The sequence below is a fragment of the Lepidochelys kempii genome, chromosome 9 (genome assembly GCF_965140265.1).
Source record: "Lepidochelys kempii isolate rLepKem1 chromosome 9, rLepKem1.hap2, whole genome shotgun sequence".
Classification (NCBI taxonomy): domain Eukaryota; kingdom Metazoa; phylum Chordata; order Testudines; family Cheloniidae; genus Lepidochelys; species Lepidochelys kempii.
Genome location: NC_133264.1, coordinates 74109878 through 74125608, shown reverse-complemented (window position 1 = coordinate 74125608; position 15731 = coordinate 74109878). Strand labels below are relative to the sequence as shown.

At 42.9% G+C, this 15731-nt stretch overlaps 1 protein-coding gene across 1 annotated transcript in view; it reads left to right on the top strand.

Annotated features, from left to right (window-relative positions):
- The window catches only part of LOC140917643 (connector enhancer of kinase suppressor of ras 2-like), a 463215-nt gene that overhangs the window by 310280 nt on the left and 137204 nt on the right, over window positions 1-15731 (top strand). The gene's annotated exons all lie outside the window — the stretch shown is intronic.

Here is a 15731-nt window from a genome sequence, read left to right as displayed (position 1 = left end):
GTAGATTTAATGAATCTGCCAGAAGTCCCTGCAGTTCTTCTTCAGGTATGGAGAAAGTAGCCAGAGTGTCAGAACTATATATAAAATGGGAAAGGTTATTAAGCATAAGGGTTTCACACATGCTGTAGGACACCACTTCAAATAGAGTGGGTAGCTAAGGTTTAGCAGGTAGTACGATATATTGCAAATTGTTGTAATGAACTGTAAAACTGGTGTGTCTTTTTAGTCAATGGTTTTTAGTGTCCAATAGAGTTCACAGAATCATAGAATATCAGGGTTGGAAGGGACTTCAGGAGGTCATCTAGTCCAACCCCCTGCTCAAAGCAGGACCGATCCCCAATTAAATCATCCCAGCCAGGGCTTTGTCAAGCCTGACCTTAAAAACTTCTAAGGAAGGAGATTCCACCACCTCCCTAAGTAACGCATTCCAGTGTTTCACCACCCTCCTAGTGAAAAAGTTTTTCCTAATATCCAACCTAAACCTCCCCCACTGCAACTTGAGACCATTACTCCTTGTTCTGTCATCTGCTACCACTGAGAACAGTCTAGATCCATCCTCTTTAGAAGTGTGAGCAACAAGAGTGATGTAGTGGTGGGAGTCTGCTATAGACCACCGGACCAGGGGGATGAGGTGAATGAGGCTTTCTTCCGGCAGCTCGCAGAAGCTACTAGATCACATGCCCTGGTTCTCATGGGTGACTTTAATTTTCCTGATATCTGCTGGGAGAGCAATACAGCGGTGCATAGACAATCCAGGAAGTTTTTGGAAAGCGTAGGGGACAACTTCCTGCTGCAAGTGCTAGAGGACCCAACTAGGGCGGGAGCTTTTCTTGACCTGCTGCTCACAAACCAGGAAGAATTATTGGGGGAAGCAAAAGTGGATGGGAATCTGGGAGGCAGTGACCATGAGTTGGTTGAGTTCAGGATCCTGATACAGGGAAGAAAGTTAAGCAGCAGGATACGGACTCTGGACTTCAGGAAAGCAGACTTCGACTCCCTCAGGGAACAGATGGGTAGGATCCCCTGGGGGACTAACATGAAGGGGAAAGGAGTCCAGGAGAGCTGGCTGTATTTCAAGGAATCCCTACTGAGGTTACAGGGACAAACCATCCCAATGTGTCGAAAGAATAGTAAATATGGCAGGCGACCAGCTTGGCTTAACAGTGAAATCCTAGCGGATCTTAAACATAAAAAAGAAGCTTACAAGAAGTGGAAGGTTGGACATATGACTAGGGAAGAGTATAAAAATATTGCTCGGGCATGTAGGAATGAAATCAGGAGGGCCAAATCGCACCTGGAGCTGCAGCTAGCCAGAGATGTCAAGAGTAACAAGAAGGGTTTCTTCAGGTATGTTGGCAACAAGAAGAAAGCCAAGGAAAGTGTGGGCCCCTTAATGAATGAGGGAGGCAACCTAGTGACAGAGGATGTGGAAAAAGCTAATGTACTCAATGCTTTTTTTGCCTCTGTTTTCACGAACAAGGTCAGCTCCCAGACTGCTGCGCTGGGCATCACAACATGGGGAATAGATGGCCAGCCCTCTTTGGAGAAAGAGGTGGTTAGGGACTATTTGGAAAAGCTGGACGTGCACAAGTCCATGGGGCTGGACGAGTTGCATCCGAGAGTGCTAAAGGAATTGGCAGCTGTGATTGCAGAGCCATTGGCCATTATCTTTGAAAACTCGTGGCGAACGGGGGAAGTCCCGGATGACTGGAAAAAGGCTAATGCAGTGCCAATCTTTAAAAAAGGGAAGAAGGAGGATTGTGGGAACTACAGGTCAGTCAGCCTCACCTCAGTCCCCGGAAAAATTATGGAGCAGGTCCTCAAAGAATCAATCCTGAAGCACTTACATGAGAGGAAAGTGATCAGGAACAGTCAGCATGGATTCACCAAGGGAAGGTCTAATCGCCTTCTATGATGAGATTACTGGTTCTGTGGATGAAGGGAAAGCAGTGGATGTATTGTTTCTTGACTTTAGCAAAGCTTTTGACACGGTCTCCCACAGTATTCTTGTCAGCAAGTTAAAGAAGTATGGGCTGGATGAATGCACTATAAGGTGGGTAGAAAGTTGGCTAGATTGTCAGGCACAACGGGTAGTGATCAATGGCTCCATGTCTAGTTGGCAGCCTGCATCAAGTGGAGTGCCCCAGGGGTCGGTCCTGGGGCCAGTTTTGTTCAATATCTTCATAAATGATCTGGGGGATGGTGTGGATTGCACTCTCATCAAATTTGCGGATGATACTAAACTGGGAGAAGTGGTAGATACGCTGGAGGGCAGGGATAGGATACAGAGGGACCTAGACAAATTGGAGGATTGGGCCGAAAGAAATCTGATGAGGTTCAATAAGGATAAGTGCAGGGTCCTGCACTTAGGATGGAAGAACCCAATACACAGCTACAGACTAGGGACCGAATGGCTAGGCAGCAGTTCTGCAGAAAAGGACCTAGGGGTGACAGTGGACGAGAAGCTGGATATGAGTCAGCAGTGTGCCCTTGTTGCCAAGAAGGCCAATGCCATTTTGGGATGTATAAGTAGGGGCATAGCGAGCAGATCGAGGGACGTGATCGTCCCCCTCTATTCGACATTGGTGAGGCCTCATCTGGAGTACTGTGTCCAGTTTTGGGCCCCACACTTCAAGAAGGATGTGGATAAATTGGAGAGAGTCGGGCGAAGGGCAACAAAAATGATTAGGGGTCTGGAACACATGACTTTTGAGGAGAGGCTGAGGGAACTGGGGTTGTTTAGTCTGCAGAAGAGAAGAATGAGGGGGGATTTGATAGCTGCTTTCAACTACCTGAGAGGTGATTCCAGAGAGTATGGTTCTAGACTATTCTCAGTGGTAGAAGAGGACAGGACAAGGAGTAATGGTCTCAAGTTACAGTGGGGGAGGTTTAGGTTGGATATTAGGAAAAACTTTTTACTAGGAGGGTGGTAAAACACTGGAATGCGTTAACTAGGGAGGTGGTAGAATCTCCTTCCTTAGAAGTTTTTAAGGTCAGGCTTGACAAAGCCCTGGCTGGGATGATTTAATTGGGGATTGGTCCTACTTTGAGCAGGGGGTTGGACTAGATGACCTTCTGAGGTCCCTTCCAACCCTGATATTCTATGATTCTTTGGAACCCCCTTTCAGGTAGTTGAAAGCAGCTATCAAATCCCCCCTCATTCTTCTCTTCCGTAGACTAAACATCCCCAGTTCCCTCAGCCTCTCCTCATAACCCATGTGTTCCAGTCCCCTAATCATTTTTGTTGCTCTCCGCTGGACTCTTTCCAATTTTTCCACATCCTTCTTGTAGTGTGGGGCCCAAAACTGGACACAGTACTCCAGATGAGGCCTCACCAGTGTCGAATAGAGGGGAACGATTCCATCCCTCGATCTGCTGGCAATGCCCCTACTTATAGATCCCAAAATGCCATTGGCCTTCTTGGGAACAAGAGCACACTGTTGACTCATATCCAGTTTTTCGTCCACTGCAGGTCCTTTTCTGCAGAACTGCTGCCTAGCCATTCGGTCCCTAGTCTCTAGCAGTGCATTGGATTCTTCCATCCTAAGTGCAGGACTCTGCACTTGTCCTTGTTGAACCTCATCAGATTTCTTTTGGCCCAATCCTCCAATTTGTCTAGGTCCCTCGGTATCCTATCCCTACCCTCCAGCGTATCTACCTCTCCTCCCAGGTTAGTGTCATCTGCAAACTTGCTGAGAGTGCAATCCACACCATCCTACAGATCATTTATGAAGATATTGAACAAAACCGGCCCCAGGACCGACCCTTGGGGCACTCCACTTGATGCCGGCTGCCAACTAGACATGGAGCCATTGATCACTACCTGTTGAGTTATGAATTTAAGTTTCCAGACTTGTCTTTTGAAGGTGCTCTGCAGGTTTCCTTTGAGGACAAAGACTGAGAAGTGAAATATGGAGAGTGATCATCTTGTGAAAAGTGTTCACCCATGATACGGTGTTTTTGTATCTTTTATCATTTTATGTGTGAGTTCATTCGAGAACATAGTGATTTTCTGGTTTCACCCACATAGCTGTAGCTGAGGCATTTGATGCACTAATGCGGTACACCACATGTTGTAATAGGCATGTGTAGGACCCATGGATCTTGAAAGGTATGTTGGGGTGGTGTTGATCATCACAGCAGTGGAGATATGTCTGCAGGTTTTGTATCTGTTATGATGGCAGGATCTGTTGCTGCTTTGAGTTGGTGTGTTCTGGTCTGTGTGAAGCTTGCTTCTGATGATGTGCTTGGTGAGGCTGAAGTGTTGTTTGAAGGCCAGAAGAGGGAGTTCAGGAAATATTTCTTTCATGACATGGCTGCTGGATCTATGGAGGTTGTGTGGTGATTTGTGGGTTTTTTTTGTATATAGTCATTTATAGGGTTCCATTGTTGAAGCTGATTGTGGTGTCAGGGAAGTTGACACTGGTGAGGGAATGTTCAGAGAGAGTTTGATGGATGGGTAGCGATTGTTAAAATTGTGGTGGAAATCTATGAGGGAGCTTAGGTTGTCTGTCCAGAGGACGAAAATATCATTGATGTACCTCAGATATATCATTGGTTTGTGGTAAGTTTTTCCAGAAATTCTTCCTTGAAATGGCCTTTGAAGAAGTTGGCATAATGGGGAGCCATCCTAATACCCAAGGCTGTTTCCATGGTTTGGACAAAGTGTTTGTTGTTAAATGTAAAGTTGTTGAGGGTGAGGATGAAATGGATGAGTTTGGCAATGTGTTTGGGGTAGATTTCTGAGCATTGTTCATTATCTTGTGAGTATTTGAGGCAGGCATCGTTCCTGTCATAGTGAGGGATGTTGTTGTGTAGGGAGGTGACATCCATGGTGGCAAAGATGGTGTACGGGGGCGATTGGGGGGGGGGTGTTAATGTTGCAAAGTTTCTGGGAGAAGTTGGTAGTGTCTTGGTGGAAACTGCCCTTTTGTGTAGTAAGTGGTTTGAGGACAGTTTCTATGCCTCCTGATATTTCTTCAGTAAGAGTGGCCTGATGTGATGGGTCTGCCGTGGTTCCATTGTTTGTCTAACTTGGGAAACATGTAAAAGGTCCCTGGGGTGAGTTTGTGAGGAAAGAGGTTGTAGTGTTTTTCTTGGAGTTATTGTATCTGAGCATACAACAGATGCATAGAATCTATAAGCTGTGATGCTGGGGTCTGTAAAAGAGTGTCTGCTACGAATAGATTTTTCCCAGGAATGTAAGTTAAATCCATTAACCTTATCAATAGAGATTGGCATCTCAGCAGTGCTTGATCTAGGTCTTTTCTGTTGGTGAGGGCTATAAGTGGTTTATGGTCTGTTATCAGTGTAAAAGAATCCAGTCTTCACAGATATTTGTAAAAGTTCTGACATGTCCATATGCTTGCCAGGCAACTCATTTTCAATCTGTGCATGTAGTTTTTCTGTTTCTGTGAGCATGCAAGAGAAAAATATAATTGGCTTCCACTCAGATCCTTGTTGCAGCAATATGCCACCTAGACTATAGATGTTTGCATCCACCCTGACCATTGTGGGTTTGTTCACATCACAGTACTTGAGAATTGGAGCTGTTGAGATTATCTCCTTCTTGAAGTCAATTTCTTGATGTGACCCCATAGCCGCACTGTGTTGGACTTTAATAGTTCATTCCGTGGTTTTGTCACTATAGAAAGATCTTGTGGGTATTGACCAAGGTAATTTACCCGCCCAGTACATGTCTCGGTTCTAGTATATTTATTGGTGTTTTCAACTCCTGAATTGCTTTTACTTTCTCAGATGTAGGACTGATTCCATGTATTTTTATTGTCTGTCCCAAAAACTCAATTTGGTATAGACAGAAAACATACTTATCCTTATGTAGCTCCAGTCCAGACTGACTGATTAAATGTTAGAGGTTTTGTTATATTCTTTGGTTGATGATCCATTTATCAAAATATTGTCCATGAAAACTACAACTCCATTTGAAGTACTTGTGGCACCTTAGAGACTAACCAATTTATTTGGTTATGAGCTTATGCTCAAATAAATTGGTTAGTCTCTAAGGTGCCACAAGTACTCCTTTTCTTTTTACAAATACAGACTAACACGGCTGTTACTCTGAAACTCCATTTGAGTTTATTAACGGTTCTACCATCTTTCTTTGGAAAATTTCAGGTGCACTGGTAAATCCCAAAGGTAATCTTCAGAAGCAAAATATCCCAAAGGTTGTGATAAATGTTGTCAGTTTAGCACTTCCTTTGGCTAAAGGAATTTCCCAAAATCCACTCGAAGATGATGGAAAGGTATACATAGATTCTGTGGACACATACCGACCAGTGTCAGAAAAGAGACTGCATCAGTTACAACAAGCAACCATGACAGATACACAACTTCAAGAAGTTCTAAATTACTTTAGGGCCAACTGGCCCAAGTATCTAAAGGAGACTAAGAAAGTGAAACTAACTAAATGTCATTAACAGGCTAACCAGTCAGTATGGTGGCTGGGCATCAGCAAGGACGTAAAGAATAAAAGTTCTGCCATGTTCACATGAAGATATATCAGACCAACACAATGCAAAGATCCTTTAATAACAAAACCTCTACCAGACAGACCTTGGAAAAGACTAGTTGCAGATTTATGTGAATTCAAAGGACATTATTACCAGGTTGGAGTGAACTATTTTTCCAAGTATAGAAATAACGTATCTGAAAGACATATGTCTCACAGTGTTATTGAGAAACTGAAGTGCACTTTTGCCATTTCTACCATTACAGAACAACTAGTGAAGGACAACAGACCACAATTCACTGGAGTGGAATTTGTCATTCCAAACTAAATATGATTTTGGTTGTATTATTAGCAGCCCACAGAAGAGGTTGAGAGAGCTGTACAGACAGCCAAGGAAGTCCTACAGCAAGAAGATCCATTCTTTGCTATTTTGAGTTACAGATCATCACTGATAACAGTTACTAGATATAGCCTAGCCCAACTCCAGATGGGAAGACAACTCAGAACTACTGCTTCGTCTTTGGAAAATAGTCTATCTCTAAAGTAGCCAGATGTGAACAGAGTAGCCAAATCAGATAAAAAGGCAAAAAGAGCTTATAAACACTTGTACAACAGACATCACTCAGAAAACTGACAGGTCTAGAATATAGTGACATCCAACTGGATGGAGAAAAAGGATGGAGAATGCCAGGTGTTGGAAAGTAAAATAATTGATCACCCAGATCATATGTAATTGAGACCGACAGGGGAGAGTTCAACAGAAACTGTCACATCTATAGTTTGTTCCTCAGAAAGAACAATCAGCAGAACAAACTCTACAGATGGCGGATGAAGAACAAGAAGATGACTCAAGGATTCCAAACCAGCCACAGCCTGTTGTTGTAACTAATGGACAGACAAATGACCAAATTGTTAGGTATTCAGATGGTGTAATTAGCAACTCAGTACAATTGAGAGACACTAAACTGACTGGTCCATACTGAACTTTTATTGGACCAACTTCTGTTGGTGATCAAGACAAGCTTTTGAGCTGCACAAAGTGTGTCACAGCTAAATACAAGGTTGAACAGATAGTTTAGCTGTGACTCCCTGAATACCTTTCCTGGACCTGAGGAAGAGCTCTGTGTAGCTCAAAAGCTTTTCTGTCTCATCAACAGAAGTTGGTCCAATAAAAGATATTACCTCATCCACCTTGGGTCTCTAATATTCTGGGACCAACACGGCTTCAAGCAACACTGCATACTTTGTTTGAGCATACAACAGCTATACCTGGCAGTTCATTAAAGGATCTTAAGAAACCAGATGTGTTTCCCTCTGGGTTGGAAGCTCTGTAACCAGTCCATATCTGGTATATGACTCCATGTACAAAGTTTGTTGCCCCTTCTGATTAGAGCCTGTGTGCTAATTCAGACAGGCCTAAATTCTAGAGTCCCACAGCTTCCTTCTGGACCTGTGTAATAATTCAGATAGAGTTTTATTCAAGAGTTCCACAACCCTCCTTCTGGAGCCTGTGTGCTATAAGCCACACAAGTTTCTTCCCCTGGGATCAGGATTCCCTTAACCTTCCTTCTGGGGCTGTGCTAATTCAGGCCAGCTGCAGTCTTAAACCAGCATCTCTCAGCTGGCTATTTTTTCAGTTCAGTCCTTCCATCCTTGCATTGGGAAAGCTTAGCAGGAAGCAGTTCTTCTCCTGCTAGCGTCTCTCCTTTTATGAGGGAGGATTCAGCCTATATGCAACCCTCCTTCCCAGGATTTGTGCCAGCTTTGCTCCCACCCTGTTCTACAAGAGTTCCTGGGACTTTAAAGAAGCCATAGCATGAATTTTCCCCATATACTAATTCCCTCTTTCCCAGTATTTGCCTCTGCCATTCACTAGGCTCCCAAGTACCCCAAAACTCCTGGAACCTTAAAGGGTCATGCCATGGAACATGGGTTGACTGACACCTAGTTTCTACTGCCCTTGAAGGGGACAGACAATCCGTATTACATTTACATTTAAACTTGCCTCTGGTTGTGCCTAGTGCTCCTTAATTGTCATCTGTCTTGAGTTACAGGGCTGCAGCCCCATACAATATGCATAAAAAGCATGCTTAACAGCTGTAGGGGCCAAGTTTGAGAGCTGTTTTCTTGTGCATTGATCTTAGTCTAACTCCTTTAATGTAATTATTCTGCAGTTGCTGAATGCTTAGTTGCTGACTCAGCTTATGACTCTGGAAGGTTGTGTAAAGCAGCCTGACTGTCAAAATGCTGCTTTTCTCCACATGCTAGATGGCTTTTCTAGATGCAATTTTCCTTTCACTTTTAATTTCTCTATTAGGATATATATTATACTTGAATATTGTATTGTTCCTAATATCCCTAGACAATCTGAACCGAATTCAGAATGGAATCTAGGCAGCCTTAACTGGTGTAACATACACCTTTTTCCAAACCCTATTCCAGCAATATGTATTTTTGCATTCATTCAAACTCCTTCAGACAGACTGATTTATTTACTTTGTGCTAGCTAGTTTTCGGGCCCCTTTGTGCTGCCAACTGACACAAAAGGGCCAGAGCAGATCTGGCCCATGGTCCTGAATGGCCATTTATGTCCTTTTTATAAGTCTCTTGGAATTCAGAGTAAACCAAATGAATTCGAATCAGAGAGACTATGGCAGTACTGCTCCACGCCAGAATCTTCCGGATAGAAGTTTGGCTTCGCTATGAAGTTTAAGGATTTTCATGGCTTCCTAGCCACAGCTGTTTCATCCAACAAAAGGTTAGAAACAACTGCCCCTCAAAGTATAAACTGGAAAGAAACTCAGAATTCAACCTTGCATTTTCAAGAGAGGTTTTCCCCATAGGAGAGGACAATCCAGGCCTCTTTTGCAGATCTTCTGCACAGGGCCATTTTTATGTTGTAAACTGGTATGCCACCCATACCAAATAGGAGATTTAACCTAGGTAAAAATGTGGAGGTTTTATAGTAAATTGCTATGCTTTTTGCCCCATAAACAAAAATCTATAAGTATATGACTCAGAAGCATGAGCATGTAATTGTTTTTTCTTGTATTTGTCATGATTTGAGAATCAGCTATAGCAGAGCATGACCTTTTACACTGTCCGTTTATATCCTATTCTAGCTCATTACTGGAGGATTTTTTCAATAGGTAAATGTCCTTTTTATGGGGAAAAGTATGTCTCACAATTTTAATCATCTTTAAGTACAGATTTTTGCTCAAAGCATTTTACCTGACATGAGAATTCTAGTATAAAAGTTACAATATTTTAAAAATCTTTCTATATATTGAGTTGTACAAAACAACTGTAATCAGACAAAAACGATCACTCTTTCCATCTCTAGTTTAAATTTAAATTTCATTTTGTTTAAACCCACCTTGTATATCCTTGAAGTAACAATATAGTTTTACAGTTCTTTTATAAATAAGGGGTAAGCCAAAATAATTAGATTTGAACCCCTTATAATTTCAGACAAGAGTCCTGATACAAATTTGATAACAGCTAATATGGTGAAATTTCTTCCATTTTGACTCCAAATTTCATAATATTTCTGTACTCTTGACTCTGAACCCTAGTTATGACTTGTTTACCAGAACAGATCTATATCCAACCACCTCCTCCTGGCCAAAGTGTTAAAATCCAAAATGTATGAGACTCCTAAAGCCCCTAAAAAGGGAGTAGGCACATATTTGGAAGGAAGACGAGAAAAAATTAAACTAAGTTTGGTTCCATTTTGGTTTGGAAATGTTTGGTTCCAAAATGTTTGGTTCCATTTTAAAAGCTGTCTAAGGAACAATCAGCTCCTTCATACAGCAGCCTGGTGTCCTGTCTAAATCAGGAAATGTCTGATTTTATTTTTAACTGCAGAGCAGTGCCGTAACACCTTTGTGAATGGCTAATACTAATGTTGGCTGATACACATGACATACATAAGTGAAGCCTTTTTAAAGTCATAGCTAGGATTGCTATCAATCCAGTATTGACTCCTGGTATTCAGAGAACATTTCAGCATGACTTTTTTTGTACACCTTGACAGTTTTTGCTTTTGTTTGGAGCTTTGTATTATGAGAATTAGTATGCAAAATCAGCAATTTGTTTTGTTGGAGCTGTGTTTGTCTCCCATCACAAGTTCCTGTCTTTTATGCTGATTGCTCTGTGCTGGTTCGCACTAATGCTCTCCAAATCTCAGCATGGGCTTGCTCAGCAATAAATTGGAAGGTCAGAGTCCTTTCCTCTTTGGCATTCTCTCCAAGTCTAAAGAACTTATATTTAGTGAAAACTGAGAGACCATCTTGCACAAAGTTTATACACAAGTAGAAATTAGCAGATCTGCGGTTTTATGTTCTGCCAAATCAACACTCACTATTATTTGAATATATTTTGCTATGGGTGCTATGCAGACATTAAAGAGAATAAGGTCCTGCCCTATGATATTTACAGTCTCGTGTGGCAAAGATAATACAATGAGAAATGATAAAATAACATAAGTGTGGAGAGGAAAGAAGAGAAACAAAAAGGAAAGAAATTCTGTTATTGGGAGACTATATAGGGATCCTCATTTTAATTTAGCTTGCCTGCACCTAAGAAATTACAATCTGTCTTTATCAGTATTGTAAAGTACGTGCACATTGTGAGAGAGTTATCTGGTGCTTTGTGGGGTTGGATCCATTACAGGAGGTTTCTGTAGTTTATAAGACTCTTGTGTTGTGGAATGATTAAGGGACTGAATGTGATACAAATAGAGTATGAAAAGATTGTCTTGTTTTGTCTTCCCCCAACCCCTATTATATTTGTTTACGCTGCAGCATTTTTCTATTCTAGTTCCTTTCATGCTTTCTTCCTCTCAGTTGAACAGAGCAGCAGAGAATACTGACACCTGGGAATCAGTTGGGTTGCCTTAACAACAATTAGGTAGAAAACTCAGGGAATAATTTCCCTGATTTACTCTTGCAGGGTTGTGGTAGCCATGTTGATCTCAGGATATTAGCGAGACAAGGTGGGAGAGATATCTTTTATTGGACTAAGTTGTTAAGAAGGCAGAATCTGGGACCAGTCAGAACAGGAGATGGGCCAGAAAAAACAGTTCCTGAGTTTGAGTGTGGGTAATTTATACACTGGAAGCTTCTGGTGGCCTGAACCTGAATGCTAAGCTCCATGTGCTGAGGCTAAACCTGCAGTGTTTTGTGCATATCCTTTTCCATCTCACAGAAGGACAAATAAAACTTTTGTTTAACCCTCAAAAAAGAGAGGTACCTGTGAGTCTGTTTATGAAAGTTAGATCTACCACTGGAGCAGGGGTGGCAGGTTTGTATAATTTTTGGTGGTGCCCAGAACGGGTCCAACTCCATCCACCACCACACACACACACACACACACACACCTTCCTAAGGCTCTGGAAAGGAGTTTGGGTAAAGGAGGGAGTTCGGGGTTCAGGCTCTGGGAGGAAGTTTGGGTGTGGGCTCTGGGATGGAGTTTGGGTGCTAGGTACAGGCTCTGGGCTGGGGCACTGGGGTTGTATGTGGGGGGAGGGCTCTGGGAGGGAGTTTGGGTGCAGGAGGGGGTTTGAGGTGCAAGCTCTGGGAGAGAGTTTGGGTGTGGGAGGGGTGCTGGGTGCAGGCTCTGGACTGGGGCAGAGGGTTCGGATGTGAGGTGTGGGACTGGGCCGGGGATGAAGAGTTTAGGGTGCAGCAGGCAGGCTGCCCCAGGCCTGGGGCAGGGGTTCAGACAGGAGGACTTCCCTCAGCCCTCTCCCCGCCGGCAGCAGCGAGCCGAGGGGGGGGGGGCCTCCCTAGCCCCCCCAGCATGACACTCACCCAAGCCCCCCCAGGCTGCTGCTCAGGAGGTCCAGCCAGGATAAGTCGCCCCCCAGAGTTGACTCAGAGTTGCCTGCTGAGGTGGGTGAGGGCTGCCATGCACCTCCTCCCTCCGCAAGTACAGCAGCCATCTCAGCCTGCCCCCAGTGCTGCTCCCTAAGTTGTAGCTGGCAGCAGCAGCAGTTGGCGAGGGAGCACAGTGCAGAGCTGCAGGGGCAGCCGCCTGCTGCCCAGGGCAGGCAGGGACGGTTGGGGGAAGCACGCAGGGGTGGAAGGCGGGGCTGGGGGAAAGACCTGGCCCTGAACATTGGTGAAACCAAACCCCACGGGCCCTGAATTTTCTGGAGCCCGGGCACCATGGGCCCATATAACTCACCGCCCTTGCACTGGAGGATTACCTCTCACATATGGTACTAGGTAAGAAATAATAACTATAAAGCATTATCACACAAATTTGACACTGCATTCATAGTTATTATGAATCAGTTTCTAGTCCATTTTACTTTCAGGATCTTATACACTTAGCATAGTGCTGCCATGTTTGAGTTGCAAACCCTGGAAGAGAATGATTATTTGTTTTTTTAAAAATGTTTGCAGTTTGAATGATTTCTTTTAACTTCACAGAAGGATTTTTATTGATCTCAAGTTTTGTAAAAGTTTATTATTACAAAATCTAAAACTTGCTGTCAAGTTTGGCCTACCTGTATACTTTTAATTAATTTTGATGGACAATCTGCTTAATCTTGTTCAGTTCTTCTAAGGTGCAGTGCCCAATCCAGTCTTTACAAATGTTGAAAGGCATTACACATAAAACTGAAACCAAAGGTATTTAAGAAAATATAACAGGAAAAATCCAAGTCAGAGAAAATCCAAATAAGAAATACTCAAAATGCCTTTTATTATAATTATATTTTTAAAAAGATGGTTAAGGGAAAGTGCCATTAGAACAATGGAGAAAGGTAAATAATATCTTATTATTTATAGGACAGGATTATTATGAAAGAAATCTTCCTATAAAAATAAATTATTAATTATTATGTTGTAATATTATAAATTAGTGACAGCTTAGTTAATATAGACCATTCAGTGAAGATGTTTCACATATCCATAAATAACAAAGTCCATTCATCCATCAGTACAGTAGCTATGCACCATAAGTGCTTTTTTTCAGTAATGAACAGTAGAATTGAGGAAATGAGCTACTGGAAACAAGAAAAGAAACTTTTATGTACAGTGTTTTCAGATATGTGATTATTTTAGGAACAAGATAGTTGGGCAATGTTTAATGTTTCAGAAAATAACTTGATTCTGAAACAAGCAGACCACAGAACTAGACTCAGCTTGGCTTTTGGAATGTTTTTTTTCATTCCATGATGCTAGGGGGCTTATTCCTTCACCCACTTACTTCCCTGGTCCTTCTCGCATGAACAGAGAGCAACAATACCCGAAGTCCAAAGGTGCAAACAATTCAACATTTATTGGGGTGAACTTCCAGCAAGCACAATTCCAGTTTCCTTCCTTAGTGTCCACCTTCCCAGCTCTGACACCACAGAGCCTTACCTGTGTCCCTGTTCCCATTCCCCCCCCTTAGCAAAACATGATTCCAATTTCCCCATGCCCATTCCCTGTTCCCATCCCCCCTTAGCAAAACCTGATTCCAATTCGCCACTCCCATTCCCTGTTCCCATTTCCCCCCTTACTTCCTGATTGACTGCAGACTATATAGTAAAACTTGAGTTCTGCTTAGCTATACCTTAACCTATCATTTTACTGAAATTTAACTAACCAATCCTAACATATTGTAACATGATTATTTAACCACTTATATCCCATTACCTTAATTAGTTTACACCCAGCAAAATTAATTGTACAGCAGACAGAAACAATCACAGAACCAGACAGAGACCATGCAAATAAACAATAGCAAAGTGGGAACTATAATGACAAAGCAATACAGAAGTGAGGATTTCACAACTACATCTATAAAGACATAAGGGTTTCCCAGCTGTGTCTATCGATAAGTGAGTTCTTGCCAGACACGATGCTCTCAAACTAAGTTTCCTTTTACATCTTCTAGGCACTTCCCTTTCTCTGGAGGTGATAGGCATTATCAGGACAGGATTGTATTCCTAACAGCCCAATAGCACCTTCTTTCAGTGTGACTAGTTCGGAATGTGAGGATGTGACCAGTCGCTTCCCAGCTTATGGCTACCTCTGCTGCTTAGCCAAAGATCTTAGCCTAAGAACAGGGCCTCAGACTGTCAGTGAGAAAGGGCCTTTAAAGCGGCAGACAGTGATTTTGATTCTTTCTTTTATACTTCTAGAACTAGCTAAGAGATAAGAATACACCTAAATTCTTAGAGTATAGGCCTTTACAGACAGGCCTGAATATCTATATCCTAACACATGAGGAGTTGACTCATGATCTAGAGCAGGGGTGGTCAGTCTGAGCCTGAGAAGGAGCCAGAATTTACCAATGTACATTACCAAAGAGCCACAGTAATACATCAGCAGTCCCCATCAGCTCCCCCACCAGCTCCTAGAGCCTCCCACCCACCAGCAGCCCCACTGATCAGCACCTCCCTCTCCCTTCCTGCACCTCCTGATCGGCAGTTTTGTGGCATGCAGGAGGCTCTGGGGGAAGGGGGAGGAGCAAGGGCATAGCAGGCTCAGGGGTGGGGGTGGGAAGGGGTGGATTGCGGGCAGGGCCTGTGGCAGAGCCAGGGGTTGAGCAGTGAGCACCCCCTGGGGCACATTGGAAAGTTGGCACCTGTAGCTCCAGTCCCGGAGTCGGTGCCTATACAAGGAGCTGCATATTAACTTCAGAAGAGCCGCATGTGGCTCTGGAGCCACAGATTGGCCACCCCTGATCTAGAGGGTGGTTCTGTGTGTTCAATGATGATAATCAAGGTCAAAAAAGATTATCCCCCCGTAGTCAGTATTCCTAATTTAATGGCCTTGCTACCATAACTACTACTGGTTCATTCAGCATGGTTGTAGTGCAGATATTACAGTAAAGGTCAGACTAGTGGAAACCACCATTTCTGAATCTCTGTTTTTAACAAGGTGTCCTTTGTTTTCCTCAAGGCGTTTGCAGTTAGTCCACTTTCTATGTAGGTAAAAGATGCACGCATCAGCCAGCATGTACCTTTCAGAGTCAGATATGTGTTACAAGATTGATGTTACTGTTTTTAGACTGAGAGCTCTGAATTATTGTGGGTGAATCAGTGACCTTTCTAATTTTATCAAAGCATGTTAGCCACTTCAGAAAGCTTTTTTTCCTTCATTCAAAATCATCTGCTTGCTGAGCTGGGAACTCTCTTGCAGGAGATAGCTATACAGCAAAACTCTAATCTCAATTACAATAAGGAATAACTGCACTGAAATCAGTGGAGTTTACATTTAAATCATCATAACAAAAAGCAGAATCTGACCCATGATATTTAAAA